Here is a 15,667-nt window from a genome sequence, read left to right on the forward strand (position 1 = left end):
TAAACCCACACAGTCATTGGCAAATCTGAGTAATCAAGTCCAGACGATGAGGGGAGCAAATCCTGGTCCATCATCCACGTGGCTCTGGACCGTATCTCACAAGCCAAGGTCCAAGGTCCTCACTCGACATGGATGTGATTTATAGATGTGTGTTTAATGGCACAGACTAAAAGTATATTACTCAAGTTAAAAGCAGACAGTGTAATTAATGTTGGCATGAGTCTAATGAAGAATTGCTGAATGGAACATGTATTACTATGAAATACAGCGAGGATAATACTCTGTGGCCCAATTCTTCACTGTTGAGCGTTGAAAATGCCCATTTCGAGATTTAGTCACTGAATGTGTTTTTGACTATCCAAGTTTTCCTGTGCAGTTAATCACTACTGTGAAATAAATCCAGCGTCAGCTCTGTTGTTTAAGGACACGGGCTGTTGGCTCACCGCACGTTTTGACACTGTAATGTGTGTAAAGGAGACTAGAGGCAGTTATACACAGGGCAGTTGTAACGCACCCAATTACTCCAATCAGAAATAAGCTAGACTGATGTCACAGACTTTACACGTGCACTTTTTCTGCCAGAGGAAAGATGTGATTGTTATGCCTCAGGAGGAGGAATAAACGTTATTTTTTAACTCTTTTGTTTGGTTACATTAGTTATTTTGATTCAGTTTTATACAGAGATGTTTATTAAAGGGATAGTTCACCCGAAAATTTAAATTATGTCATCATTTACTTAACCTCATTCCTGAGGCTTCATTCTTCTGTTGAACAAAATAAGATATTTTAAAGCTCTACTGTGTACTTTATTGAGTTAATTCTTAACAAAAACCCATGTTTTCTTTCAAAAGTATGTGCTCATTCATGTGTAATTACTTCCCACCCACTAATGAAAGTATTCTCGTAAGTGTAGAATCTGCTATTTAAAATGCATACCGTCGAAGCGCTCTCTGGCTGAATCCATGTTGTGCCTCCATCTTTGAAATACATTCGCCGACGAGGGACATTCTTGAAATTCAAGCTCCGCCTTTCGCGCTTTCACTCTACACTCATGCTGGCCGATAGCTGAAGCCTCCGGAGGTTGCATGTGTAGGCGGTATACGTCATCAAGACAGTCTTATTTCAGAATATTAACAATTATAAAGCTGACAATTATTTTTAGTTAATTGTAAATTGATGTAATATGCGTATGACTTGCGAATGTAATGCTCAGTTGATTTAAATAAACCAGGCTTGATGACGTATCGTATCCAGCCTGTGACCTGCGTAGCTGAATCCTTCGGATTTTACAACAACCGCACACCGTGATGAACCTGCGATCTAATGCTTTGATTTGAAAGCCTGTTGAAGACATATTCTCGAGGACATTAAAACAAATCGCCAAGGAAGCGAAACGGGGATTTTAAACGACAACGCGACAGGAAAAACATCAAGACCAAAGTCACTATTGGAGTTAGTTTTCCAAGAGGGGGCTCAAGGGACACTGAAGTTGCACTTTCTATATTCTCCACAGGTAATTCAGCATATTCGTTTACATCTATACAGTCCATGTTGTAAACTTGAAGTTTTATAGTTCCTTGGCTAACTTTAGCATGATTATGCATAACACTTGTTAGTGTAAACATGCATGTGGTTTAATGTGTCCGAACAGACACACGCCGTCTCTCCGCCCATTTATGTAATCTGAGGTACTGAGATAAATGTTTTTCATCTTTTCTGACCTCTAGCACAAACACACGGTGACAGCGCTATTTTTAGCCTTTCATTGATAAAAGCGTCTGATCTGCGCGTCTTTCGTTTCATTTTACAAGCGTGTGAAAGTTGCGCGATCTTTTTTCACCAATATGAGAGAAAGCTCTTACATATACACGGACATGTAACGTTTACTTAAAACATAAGCATTGTACTCTGACATAATATTAATTCGCGTCCATTTAAACCCGTCATGGTTGCTTTTTGTATGTGATTTTAAGCGGACATATCATGACAATCAGACTTTTTTCATGTTAAACATAAATCGGTGTGCTTTGATGGATCACAGGCAAAGGACATTGCAAATTGTTCATTTTTTTCTCATTGCTTTTGCTTTGTAGCTACTGGAAGCCATGTTAACCTTGGCATGACACGGCCGGGCCACCGTACGAGTTAAAACGCGTTCCGAATGGGGGGGGCTAGAAAGTATTATTCAGTTGCTTGTCATATAGACTTTCACCGCTAGATGGGAGTAGATCTTACACAGTGGAGCTTTAATAAATGATGGTAACCACACAGTTGAAGGCACCCACCAACGTCTGTAGTATTTTTTTTCTAGTTATAAATTTACTAGCAGTGCAGCTTGTAATTGCCAAACTGAATGATGTGCATAGGAGAATTACGACGACGTCGAACCCCATTAATTCATTCGTTGACGAGTTACCTTGGCAATTCAAAGACCTTTGCATGAAAAAAAAACGTGTTCCTGATGAGTTTTTATGGTTATCTGCTATACCGTGATTATCCACTAAATGGCAATTTATAAAAAAAACTGAAGCCAAAATGTATTTATTTTTTTACATTTCGTGTATGTTTTGATAATCGTTCTGAATCTGATTTCTAACAAAATTTCTTAACAAAAATGCAATTATTTCAGCTTTTTGGCAAAAAATGTAAAGAAAATACCCATATTTAAGAATTAAAAAAAATATAGATAAGATGAGACGTTTTTTCCCATTTTGTTTGTTTATTGCTTGTTTGAAAGCAGAGGGTCTGTTCTTTCATTCGATATATTTGTATGTTTATATATTTTGAGAATAAATTTTTCCTGGAAGGCATTTTGTAAAATTTTTGTGAAAATCACAAAAAATGCTGGCGGGCAACTTCTCAAAAAAAAAAGGCTGGCGGGGAATTAGTTAATTGGAAAGACAACATCAGCTGCTACAGCTAGACGATCAGTCACGTGGGTTTAATGTTCGCTACGTCAGAATTTATTCGGCAAATGTGTTTCCATCTCCCATTATTTTTGTTTACTCTTTATCGCATAAGTCAAAAACCACCTCAAGAAGCATAAAAACGTTTTTGCGAGTTAAGGGATTTTTATTCTAAATTTGGTGTTTCCATCACTCGTTTCGTATGTGATAAGAAATTTGGGAAACCCAGCTTTATACCAATTTTAGGGGCGATTCTCATTTCGCATCTTTGGCGCGCTCAAGTGCGTTATTTCAAATAGGGGCACGGTATGCACGCTCGTAATAAAAGTGACGCGCACGCGATGCGACGCGCCAGTTTTTTCCAGCCGCACCGCATCGAGTTAAAAACATTGCAACTTTCTAGAATACTGCAAGCGCACCACAGCTCATGTGACAGGAACCAACAGACGGTCGTGTTTTCGCACAATATGTGACCCGCCCCTTATACAGGCACAAATAGCTAACTAAACCAATATATAACAAAGAAAATATAAAATCCTATCATATGACCCCTTACGTATACTGATTCGTTTGTGATTGGATGACAGGTGTTCATTCTCAAAAATCAATTTGGCTTAAAATATGGGACTGTTGGCAACCCTAGCTGTGAGTTTTTTTGTTTTGACATTTAGAAGATATCGACAGTTTAAAGATGAAAATAAGGCAGAGTTGGGGGTAACGCTTATCATGGCTAACACCAGACCAGTCTCATAGAGAATGAGACTTGGTCTGGGAATCATATGCTCATTTTCTCGCATTTGAGGCGTGGTTTATGAACGTGGTAAACCATATTCTCAGTGCCACCTACAGAGCGGGAGCGTAAGCGCACTTCCTATGTGACTGCGTTATTAATGCTTTAAATAAAGTTCACTTTCTTACAAAAACGGATCGATTTGCTTCACAAGACGTCAATATATCACCAGTCATTGGGATTACTTTTGTACTGGATATATCTGCTTTGGTCAAACGTGCAGTTGCTTCATTCATTTTGCAGATTAAAACTTTAAATATGGAACCACCCTTGTTTATTTTTCTCTGCACAATTGTAAGCGTTACACACGCCAGCTGTTTTTGTTAATGACATAATTAAAGTTTTGTCCATTGTATAATACTTTTCGTATATTTACGTCCGTCACTATGGTTACAGGCACCGCGTGCGAATAGCATACTGGTTTGAGGTCGGTTACTTGTTCATACAGGCAGGGTTCTATTTGTGTCGTAATGTTCTGTCTGAACAGCACACTTCAAAGCAAATACGGTTGTCACTCCCGAAATTTTGTCATGTGAACGCAGCCATAGATTTACACAATCTATGCATGAGCGCCTGAGCGGGAACAGTTTCAGTCAGAAACGGAGATGGCAGACCATTTTTGCAATTGAAATATGCAATTTCTGAATGCAGAACTTCTCAGTCGTAAAAGCCACTTGCAAGGCCTGAAAGAGATCAAGCCTCAGCCAAGTAAGAAAAAGTCACGCAAAAGTAACGTAAGCATTACTTTCCATGAAAAGTAACTAAGTAACGCAATTAGTTACTTTTTTGGGGAGTAACTTAATATTGTAATGCATTACTTTTAAAAGTAACTTTCCCCAACACTAAAATTAGGTAATGATAAATGAAACAGAACAGAACCAAACAAAACCTAAATATCTAAAAACACAGGCAGACAATGTGTGCGAATGTCATTCGGGTTCAGTTTGTCCTTTAGAGGAAGTTTTAAGTGGGTGGTTTGAAGACCAACTGTGGTGTAGCTATATTTCTGGTTTAGCTGTGGGTAAGACACTCCCAAGATCCTCACCAGAACTATGCAGATCAAGGCCAAGCTATAGAGTGGATGATGAACAGCATTACACCATGACCTGCTGAGGTCTGTCCTTTTCCTGTTGCTTGAAAGTAATCAAATGGCAGCTTGTAATCTCGTCCTTTCTTAATCGCATTTTGGCCTTGCTGAATGGACTGGCATAGGGTACTTGGCTAAAGAGTAAAAACACGTTTGGATTTCCAAATGCAATTGGAAGTGGGCGGCAAAAACAATAAAACGCTGCTTATGTGCATTTTAGGCATTGCAAAATGTGACCATATCCTGTTGTTGAAGAGATGGCAGCTTTATTGCATTGTGACGGGGTAAACGGAAACAGTTCTCGCCATGTCCTGTTGGAAACCAGGCAGAATGTTTAGTCATACATTAAAAAAGGGATGCTTAAGTGCTGTCTGATGCTTGCGGTACAGCGTGTGGACACAGCGGTCTTTTTTAGAATGGGCGCGTAATAATTTTACCATTTACTGTGGTCTTGTGATGGTGTATTGCCACTGTTATATTGGTTTGGAATGTACCGGTCTATTTTTGTGTGGGCCTACTCACAGTTGGGTTTTGAAGTATGTATCTAGGCCTAGTTCTTCAGCATAAAGTCGATCCCAATCCAAAGCCTTTTGGACTTCAATATTGTTTCAAGTCCGGTGTAAAATATAAATCAAGCCGGAATTTTAAATACATTTTTTGCTGTGTTTTCCCCCACCACGTTCACATGCGGTGCCAAAGAAAAAACAGCCTGCCCTGCCGTGCAACACTTGACAGTCTGTTTTTAATATTAACAGACATGAGTTTGATATTTTGAAACATACCAAAATAAGCAGTATTTTTATATAACCGAAGCCTGCCAATGAAACGAACAAAATAACCCGTTCTCTTCGACCGCTACGAGCTTTTGCTGTTTATTTATCTGGACAGAACGTATCGATGCTATTTCAGCATTAACTGACAGCCTTCAAAATATTTATTGGAATGGCACCAAACAGAAGAAAGTTGAAAAGACCTCCATCATCGCTAATGCTAACCTATATTACAATTGTCAAGCTGTTAGCTTATATCAATCATTTCAACTTAAAGAAGGGAAAGTTGTAAAATTCGTCTGTCTGTAATTGTTTATTGCAAGCTTTCAGTGAACGTAACCTTTTGAAATCCACGCCCTTTCATCCATCTGATCTTTAAAATGGGGCGAGTATAACAAACGATCGTTCGGTGTTGACAGACTTTGATTCGGACCGTAGATATTTGCACAGGAAGCTGTTTAATGAGGTGTGCCGTTCAAACGTTGAAAGCCCCATAATTGCATTAGTCCCGTAAGTGGTACGGCGCAAAGTAAGAGTGTGCCAGATCAAAAAGGCCATTATTCAATTCGTTGTCGATTTTCTGCAGAAATGTTTTGTTCGTTTGTGCATCGTCATATTTGACGAGATCGCTGTCACTTTATTTACCACCAAATCTATCTGGCTAAATGTGTATAATTTTGTATTTTTGAAATATCTGTCATCTCAAATATGTAAATGTTTAGGAGGCAGCAGTCTCTGCTTGGCTCTGAGTAATGTGGCTTCAATAAAGTTGAGTGTCAAGTATGGTTGATTTATTTGAAGTGGAGGGGAAGACTTTAATATGAGACATATGTTTTCAATAGATAGCTGACGTTTGAACCGATAAATCACCAGAAGATGTAAAACAGCAACGCAGAAGGCAGCCAGTGATTTGTAAGTAATATTGGGCAGGCATACAATACTCTGTTTCAGATGATACTCGTGCAATTTTTCCTATTGGTTACAGTTTAGATTTTTCAGCCCATCATGATGACTGCATGCAATCTGGAGAATAATTACGAAAAGCATTGGAAGTTAATCCCAGGAGACCACGTGCTTTTGTCTGATTATGTTAGTGGAGAAATACTTTACAATAACCATAGAGAAGGAATGAGTGAATATCCTACTAAAAAAATACAGTGCATTTATTATCACAGATTTAATTGCTATTATTTCATAACTTAAAATTACTAAATTACATTTTAGCTGGTTACTTATATGGATGTTAATCATGTAATTTTAAAGATAAAGACAAATAGACTAAAGCAAATAGTATATATCAGTGGTTCTCAAACTGGGGGCCGTGAGATTGTGCCAGGGGCCCCAGTTTTATGACATTTTATAAAATACATTAATTTATCAGGAATTCTGTGTAATAAAAAAAGCTACTAACCAACAGCACCAATGTTACATTTTAGAACAGTTTTTTGTCATAAATTGTCTTTGGGAGGGGGGTTTTGCGAAGGAATGCATTGGTACCACTGGTATATATATATTTTATAATTAATTTTAAAATATATGTCTATATGAATTTGCATTTTTAATATTTAATTATACATTTTACTAATATCTAAATTAACATTCTAATCAATAAATACATATTGTTGAAATAGTTTTATATAGTTTAATAGTTTTTCATGCATTTATCAAAAACCAAAAAAAAAGCCATAAACATAATGATCAGTATAAATACCATTATTTTGTTTTCAGGGAAACATGTAAATATATATAGCTTCTGTACCTTTATAACTTATAAACCTTTATAGCTTCTAAACCACATTACTACATTTAAAAAAATTACAAAATAATAACAACTAACACTGATCACAGATCTTCTGTCCTAACATGTTGCAGATTTTGCAAGAGGGTTGTAAACTTATGTATTTGGGCATGATATAGTATTTTTTGTTAAAATGAATTTAAAATAAAATAAAATTAAATTAAATTGAAAAAAAAAATAAAATAAAAAAAAATCAGTGGTGGCTCGTGACTGCTCTTCCGAGGGGAGCTATTTCAAAATATGTGTTGGGAGTGTTTTCAAAATATGTGTTTGTTGCATCATGTGAACCATGTGCTTTATGTGTTTTGTCAAAATAAGTGCCTGCTGCACACGCGTCAAAATCATTTATGATAAAAGAGACACTCTCATTCACAAAATACACGCAAGACACTCCCTAGTATACTCTGATTACGCATGAGATTATGCGATTATCTGGCAAACACAAGGGTTTCTTTTATCATAAACCCTTTAGACGCGTCTGCAGCAGGCACTTATTTTGACAAGACACGTGATGCACTTAGGTTAACTCGACGCGCCAAACACATATTTTGAAATTACGAACCACACACACGATGGGCTACATGCATCTTGTGACGAACTTCACATCGAGCGCCCTCTAATAAAGAAGTCACCGGCCGCCACTGTATAATAAAATAAAATAAAATAATACATCATGTTACCATGTATGTTAAATGTAATTTTTAATTCCCATAATTCCTTAGGTGGTCCACCTTGTAAATCAAATGTGAATTATCATGTAGTAAGTGTGCTCTCATAAATACAGTACAGACTGTAAACAGGCCAATGCATTTTCTGTTCTGTTCTCTGCTTCTTGTGTTTCACTACAAGACAAACGAATGATTGTAGTCAAAGCCTGTTTGTGCATAGCTGTGCCAGATCAAAAGCCACACAGACTAACAAACGGAGAAATTCACAAAAACTGTTATAAATTACGGGGGTTTCCTCCATAGACAAAACACTGGCAGGGTCTACAAAGCTCTGTGGGGTTTTTACCACTCGGTGGCTACTACAGAAATCTGCTAAACAAAACCATTTATTGATACAAAGCCTTTCTGTAGTATTGCATTGCAGGCACAAAAATAACAGTGTACTTGGCCAATGATTAATACTGTATGGTTTATGAACACAGCTCATTGCATACATGTGTTTTTCACTGGGTTCTTGGCACTCTAGACATTTACCATCAACAAGAATCGATCTGGTCATTTCTATTGATACATTCTATTGATAAAAACATCTCTGTTGCTCAGCAATGTAACTCATCCAATGTTAACAATTTGATCCAAATCTATAAACCAGAGTGGGAGGGTTTGTTTATATGCAACATCAAAAGAAACTTGGTCTTTGAACACCATATGTACACAGTGTAAAACGCCCAATGTCATGTGTGAACAGTCAGAGACTGCAATATGTGGAATTTCTTCAGGAAAAATATTTTAAATTGTATTGTATTTTAGTTTAAATTGTTGCATTTCAATTATGCATTTCAAATAAGTTCATTCTACAATGTGAATTAGTTTGGTTGCTAATTCGAAAAATACAGGTTTGAGTCCATCCTTCTTAAAGGGATAGCTCATCTAAAAATGAAAATTACCCTCACCCTCAAGCCATCCTCGATGTATATGATTGTCGTTATTTAGTAGTAGAAAACAATCCGAGTTATATTAAAGTGAAAATGTCCAAGCTCTTCCAATTTTTATAATGTATGAATATGGGGTCCACCTCCTTCAAGCCCAAAGATTGTGCATCCATCTTTCACAAAAGTAATCCAAACTCCAGGGGGGTAAACAAAGGCCGTCTGATGGTAATCCATGCGGTTTTGTTGTCAAAATATCCATATTTAAAACTTAATAAACGAAAATAACTAGCTTCCGGTAACGCCGCCACGTATACTACGTAAACTACACTGATACCCTCCCCTTGAGCCGTTTGGATTACTTTTGTAAAAGATACACAATCTTGGGGCTTGAAGAAGATGGACACCATATTTATACATTATAAAAATTGGAAGAGCTAGGACAATTTCTAAAAAATAAAAAAATGTGATTTTCTGAAAAATCATGGACATATTAATCTCGGATGGCTTGAAGGTGCATGGTAAATCATGGGTTTATTTTCACTTTTGGCCGAACTATCAGTTTAATACGGAGCCCATAAGGGGACTAAACTTTAAAAAAAATTCTGAGCACACGAAACTAAACTTTTGTTTTTTTTACTCCAATGTTACCTTAGGGGCTCGGTACTTTAAATGGGACATTTCAAGATGTCAAATAAATCTTTGGTGTCCCCAGACAACCCTATATCACGAAATTGCGTGACTATTTCACGCATGGACCAGCGTGAAAATGTCACGCTTTGCCGCGTTTGAGCGTGAGCATGTCACGCTTTTCTGTTTGTGTCACTGTCACGTATTGGTTACTCAACTTTTTTGTCCTATTTTCAAACCATTGTCGCTTCGGTTTAGGGTTAGATTTGGTGCTTGTGTTATATGTCACTTTAAGTATTTGTCACTTTAAGTATTGGTTTATTAAAAAAAAGATACAAGACTTATTCTTTTATATTTTCTAAACTTTAACCAGATGTCACCTGACGTTGGGGTTAGAGTTTGTTTAGGTAAGAATGTCATCTTATGTAAATCTAACCCTAAACCGAAGCGACAATGGTAAGAAATTATGACAAAAAAGTTGAGTAACCAATACGTGACAGTGACACAAACAGAAAGCGTGACATGCTCCTGCTCAAACGCGGCAAAGCGTGACATTTTCACGCTGGTCCATGCGTGAAATAGTCACGCAATTTCGTGATACTGGGTTGCACCAGAGTACGTATGTGACGTTTTAGCTCAAAATACCCCACAGATAATTTATTATAACATGTTAAAATTGCCACTTTGTAGGTGTGCGAAATGTGCCGTTTTTGGGTGTGTCCTGTTAAATGCAAATGAGTTGATCCCAGCACTAAATTGCAGTGCGGTGGTTGCAGATTAATTGGCGGTATTTTCCCTCTCTGACATCACAAGGGGAGCCAAATTTCAATTACTTATTTTTTCACATGCTTGCAGAGAATGGTTTACCAAAACTAAGTTACTGGGTTGTTTTTTGTCACACTTTCTAGGTTGATAGAAGCACTGGGAACCCAATTAAGCACTTAAACAAAGACTTTTCGACCTTCAAATCATAAGCACCATTTACTACCATTATAAAGCTTTTATCAGCCAGGAAATTTTCTAATATAACTCTGATTGTGATTCTTTGAAAAAGATAATCATACACATTGAGGACGGCTTGAGAGTAAGTAAATCATGGCGTAATTTTTGTTTTTTTGCAAACTATCCCTTTAAGTCCCACAAAGACTTATGAAGTTATGAAGAACCTATAATGTAACCCATAGGAACCATATATCCAACTTAAAAAAAATGGTGCTTGATAAGAATAAGTTTCTTTGTTATAAAAATAGACGTCGACTCAATCCCGTTTTATTTAACTGTGTTTGGAGTCTCGGAACACATACTCAGATTTATGGCATGTTCAGATGTTCCAGACACACCTTGTTGAGCTTTAACATGACCACCAGCTAAGCTGGTAGAAGAGTTATAGCCCTAGAAGGGCTTAGTGTTCATTTTAAAGCAGCCATGTATATTTTGATTCTCTTTTTCCTGAAACAGTTCACCTTCAAGAGAAGTGACTCAGACCATTTCTACGGTTTTCCAGCGTTTCTGCGTAGTCACCGTTTCTGTGTTTATCTGCATTGGCTCGTATCGAGTCTCTCCTGGGTCTTGAAAGACAAATCTTGTGATGTTTCACTGTGTAAAATTGTCTGAAGGGCTGTAATATTAAGAGCGTTTTGAGTGGGGAGGAAAGAGTCATGTGTATATAACTGAAAAACACTGGATACAGAGGATAAACACATCTGTGCCACTTCCATAACACACCAAACCGTGTATCCGACACCAGTGTGGGCCGCATGCGAGGGTGGCATGTGGGTGGCATGCATGGTTAATTTCCACACCTGTGTGTGTGGGTATATGCCCTTTACCAGACACATTGAATAAAACCAGCTCTAAAGTTAAGCACAAGGATAACTTGCGTTTTGATTTTACGAATTAATTTCAGCTCAGAATATATTTACTAGATATATATCACTTTTGCTCTTGCCACCATAAAATGTTGGGTTGTTTTATCCCAAAGTTGGGTCAAATATTGACAAACCCAACAGTTGGATTATAATGTCAAGCCATATGTGGGTATCAACAACCCAGAATAGGGTTATTTATAACCCAACAGCTGGGTTTGTTCATATTTGACCAAACCATGGGTTAAAACAATGACAAAATGTCATTATTAGTGACTATCATGGTGTATGTAATATTTTGTCAGAGCCATTCTAACAGCTTGGTTTTCTTTCTCTGAAACCAATTGAGAGTTTCCTTTGCTGTATGCTTTGGATCATTGTCCTGCTGGATGGTCCAACCACGTCTCATCTTCATCATCCTGGTGGATGGCAGCAGATTCTTCTCAGTCAAGAATCTCCTGGTAAAGGGCTCCATTCATCGTTCCTTTAATTACATTAAGTCTGCCAGTACCATGCGATGAAAAACAGCCCCACACCATGATGCTTCCACTTTCAAACATCACTGTTGCTATAGTGATTTTAGTGTGATGTGCGGAACCATTTCTTCTCCAAACATGACAGCCAAAAAGTTCAATTTTGCTCTCATCTGACCAGACTACATTCTCCCAGTATTTCATAGGCTCGTCCAAATGAGTTGCAACAAACTTTAAACAAGCTTTAACACGCCTCTACTTCAGTAATGGAGTCTTGTGGTGTTAGCGTGCATAGAGGCCATGACGGTCCAAGACCTCCAAGTCTTTCTGGAGCTCTTTCCGAGTGGCCCTTGGGCTACTCTTCTGACAATTCTTGAGAATCCCTTGTCAGAAATCTTGCGAGGTGCTCCTGTGCATGGCCGGTTGATAATGGAGTGATGTTGCTTCCACCTCCGGATGATGGCCCCAATGGTGCTTACAGGAAGATTCAGAAGTTTTGAAATACATCTGTATCCGATTCCATTAATATGTTTTTTGCAACAAGAAGATTGCAAATGTCTTGGGAGTGCTATTTGCTTTTACCCATCATGAGATGGTTCTTGTGTGACACATTTGTAATGAAAAGCCTTTTTATAGCTCATCAATTTACTAACCCAGCTGATAATAATTTGCACAGATAGGAAATATTATTACTTTCTAAATACTTATGGATTTCAGCTGGTTCCTTGCCTTGGTGACTAGCTTCTTCTTAACAGGTTCAATACTTTCCTGTGTCATTCAACTTTGTTGCACATAACTTTATTTATGGACTTTAATGTTGTGAATTCTCAATATTTGTGGATTTCTTGAGTTAATACTAATGTCTTGTGAAAATTTAATGTGAACAACCTCATTGGAAGTATATGTACTGAAATTTTTTTTGATATGTTCCTGATTCTTATTTCCCCTACTGTATTTGGTGTTTCTATGGTGCTTTTGTTAATTTTAGAGCATAACTGTGCGTTCACACCAGATGTTTTGTAAGTGTACTTTGGGGTTGGACTGCTTGCGTTTCTTGCCTTTCAGCGGTGAGGGTGGACGCAGCGATGTCCTCTGCTGGCGTCAGGTCCTGTGTAGAGGCAGATCCACCTCCCGTTACACGGCGTGCCCGATTTATGTTGGCAAGCTTGGGATTCCCCCGTCTCCTGACATCATTGTAGCGCTTGCGGCGGAACGTCCTGGGGATGCCAGCTGATGAGACAATTGTGGCTATTTCCTCCCACGCCTGTTTAACCGACGCTGATTTGGGCGGGTTTCTCCTATCCCCATACAAAGCAACTTCTCTGTCTTTGACTGCTCTTACAAGAATGTCGGTCTCCTCAGCTGTGAACCGCTCCTGGCGTGTGCCTGGTAAACCGGTCATAATAATAGCAACCCGCCATGGAACTTGCGCACTTGCGTTTAAAGGGAATGTTGGATGACGTTCTGACGTTTATTTGTCGTTATGACGGTTTATTTGACGTTATGCCCAAACCACACCTATGAATAATGAACCTACTTCAGACCAACCCCTTATTGATTTGCGCCTGCCGCAAGAGTTATTGCTCCCGCCGGGAAAATAGCAACAGCGTCCAAGATCCGTCCACAAAGTCACTTGCGCTTTGCGCTTCGCACTCGTGTTTCAGATCGTTAAAATAGGGCCCCTTGAGTTTATGCTACGTACACACCAAGCGTGGGGCATCGCGTTACTCGCTCTAGATTACTTGCGGGATTTAACTTTGTGTCATGCGAGTTGAATATTTTCAACTTGGGCAAAGATGCGTTTGAGGCGAATAGTACATGTTTTCGCGGCAAACAGGCCGCTCATATGGCGTCATTCGCATCGCCCCACGCTTAAACGCATCTGATCACATCTTTGCATTGACTTTGTATCTAAACTACTCCTGTAAACCGTTAAACTCACGTCTGGTGTGAACCCACAGTTACTCGCTTCACTCGTGCGAGAAAGCCGCGCGTGAAATTCTAGTCATCCGAGACATTCACGCGGAAATGCGTGTCAAGGGTGGGGCTTCTGCAACTCTGTTCGCTTCCTGTAATCACATCACTACTAAAGCAAGCACCTCATTGGTCAACGCACTGCGAATATCCGCCAAAGTTCAGATTTTTCAACTCTCGCTTTTCCCACTGCACCGCTCTGCACCACAGGATGCCTATTTGCGTCTTTGCATTGACTTAACATGTAAATCACTCGCGCTTGCCGCCTCTTCCGCCTCTGGTGTGAACGCACAGTAACAGCTGCTGTCACTAAGTTGTTATTGTATGGATTGTAAAAGATTGAAGGCAAAGTGTTCTAGTTTAAAATGTATTTTTCCCACAGAAAAAGGGGGAACAACAACATGGAAGTACCGTAAGTAGTGGCAGAAATTATTTTACATAGATTGTTTTATGACGCACGTGAAGAATGTCTGAGATCTGAACTCGAGTTTAATGTCACAAAGCTTTCCCAATTAACTCTTGTTGTTTCTCTTGTTTATGGAAAGTTAAAACCACTTACATGTTTGTTGGATGTGTCATGTTGCTTTTACAATAGAGAAGAAAAGAATCAGAACAATGTGCTTTTACAGTACATGTTGTGAAGTCAAAGTCAGACGAAGGCGACAAAACATGCAAAGCAAGAAAGAGACTTTCAAGTTGTGCTTTGGTGGCGGGTTCACATCCTGACTGATTTGTGCATATATTCACATTAAATGTCTTTCGGAATGGTTGTTAAATGTCACACACTTGGAAACCGCCATTTAATGACATCTTGTTTTTGTTTTTTTTCATCCTTGTTTTTGAAGGTCTCTAATTAAACTCTATATGAGCATCTTTACATGTGGTTTTCTACATCTTCGGTTTGTCAGGAAACAATTCATCACCTGCTAGCTGGTGGGTAAGCCATTGTGTTAAATGACTATTTTCCTATTTAAGGAATACTGGAAAACCATTTTTCCCTTATGCAATCAAAACCATGTGTTTGGAAACACTTTTAGATACAGATAAATGTACAGTTACATCAATTAAACTAGACTATAAAGTCCGGGTAAGCTCTACGGTAACACTTTAGTATTGGGACCTATTCTTACTTTAAACAAGTTGTCTCCCAGCAAGCAAAAACCAATACGTTGAAATGACTTCTAACTATAGACCCAATATAGACCGGCTATGAGTAACCCACTTCTACCCTAAATAACCTTGAATTTGGTTACATGCCATTTTTGCCAAATTAACTTGAAGATGTATGATATTCCAACATGTAGGCAAAGTCAACAGGTGTTCAAGGTGTTTGCTTTCATTTGTTTTAAACGTATACGTATCGTCTATTCTTGGGCTATGGTAGACGTCTATTAGACTTTCAATGACAGCCCAAATTTAGCCTTGTTTTAGCCCAAATTGCTTGCTGGGCTATTAGCTTACACTTAAAGGTGCAGTGTGTAAATTTTAGCGGCATCTAGTGGTGAGGTTGTGAATTGCAACCAACAGCTCAGTTTACAGCTCACCCCTCGCTTTTAAAACTTATACGGTAGCCGCACCAGACAAATATGTCATCGTCAGAGAAAACTTGGTAAAAAAGTGTGTCCGTTAAGGGCTTCTGTAGAAACATGGCGGCACAAAATGGCGACTTCCATGTAATGGGACCCTTGGTGTATGTAAATAACAGCGTCTCATTCTAAGGTAATAAAAACATAACAGTTCATAATGAAAGGTCTTTGTATATCCCTGATCATATAGT

This window comes from Paramisgurnus dabryanus, chromosome 12 (genome assembly GCF_030506205.2).
Source record: "Paramisgurnus dabryanus chromosome 12, PD_genome_1.1, whole genome shotgun sequence".
Lineage (NCBI taxonomy): Eukaryota > Metazoa > Chordata > Actinopteri > Cypriniformes > Cobitidae > Paramisgurnus > Paramisgurnus dabryanus.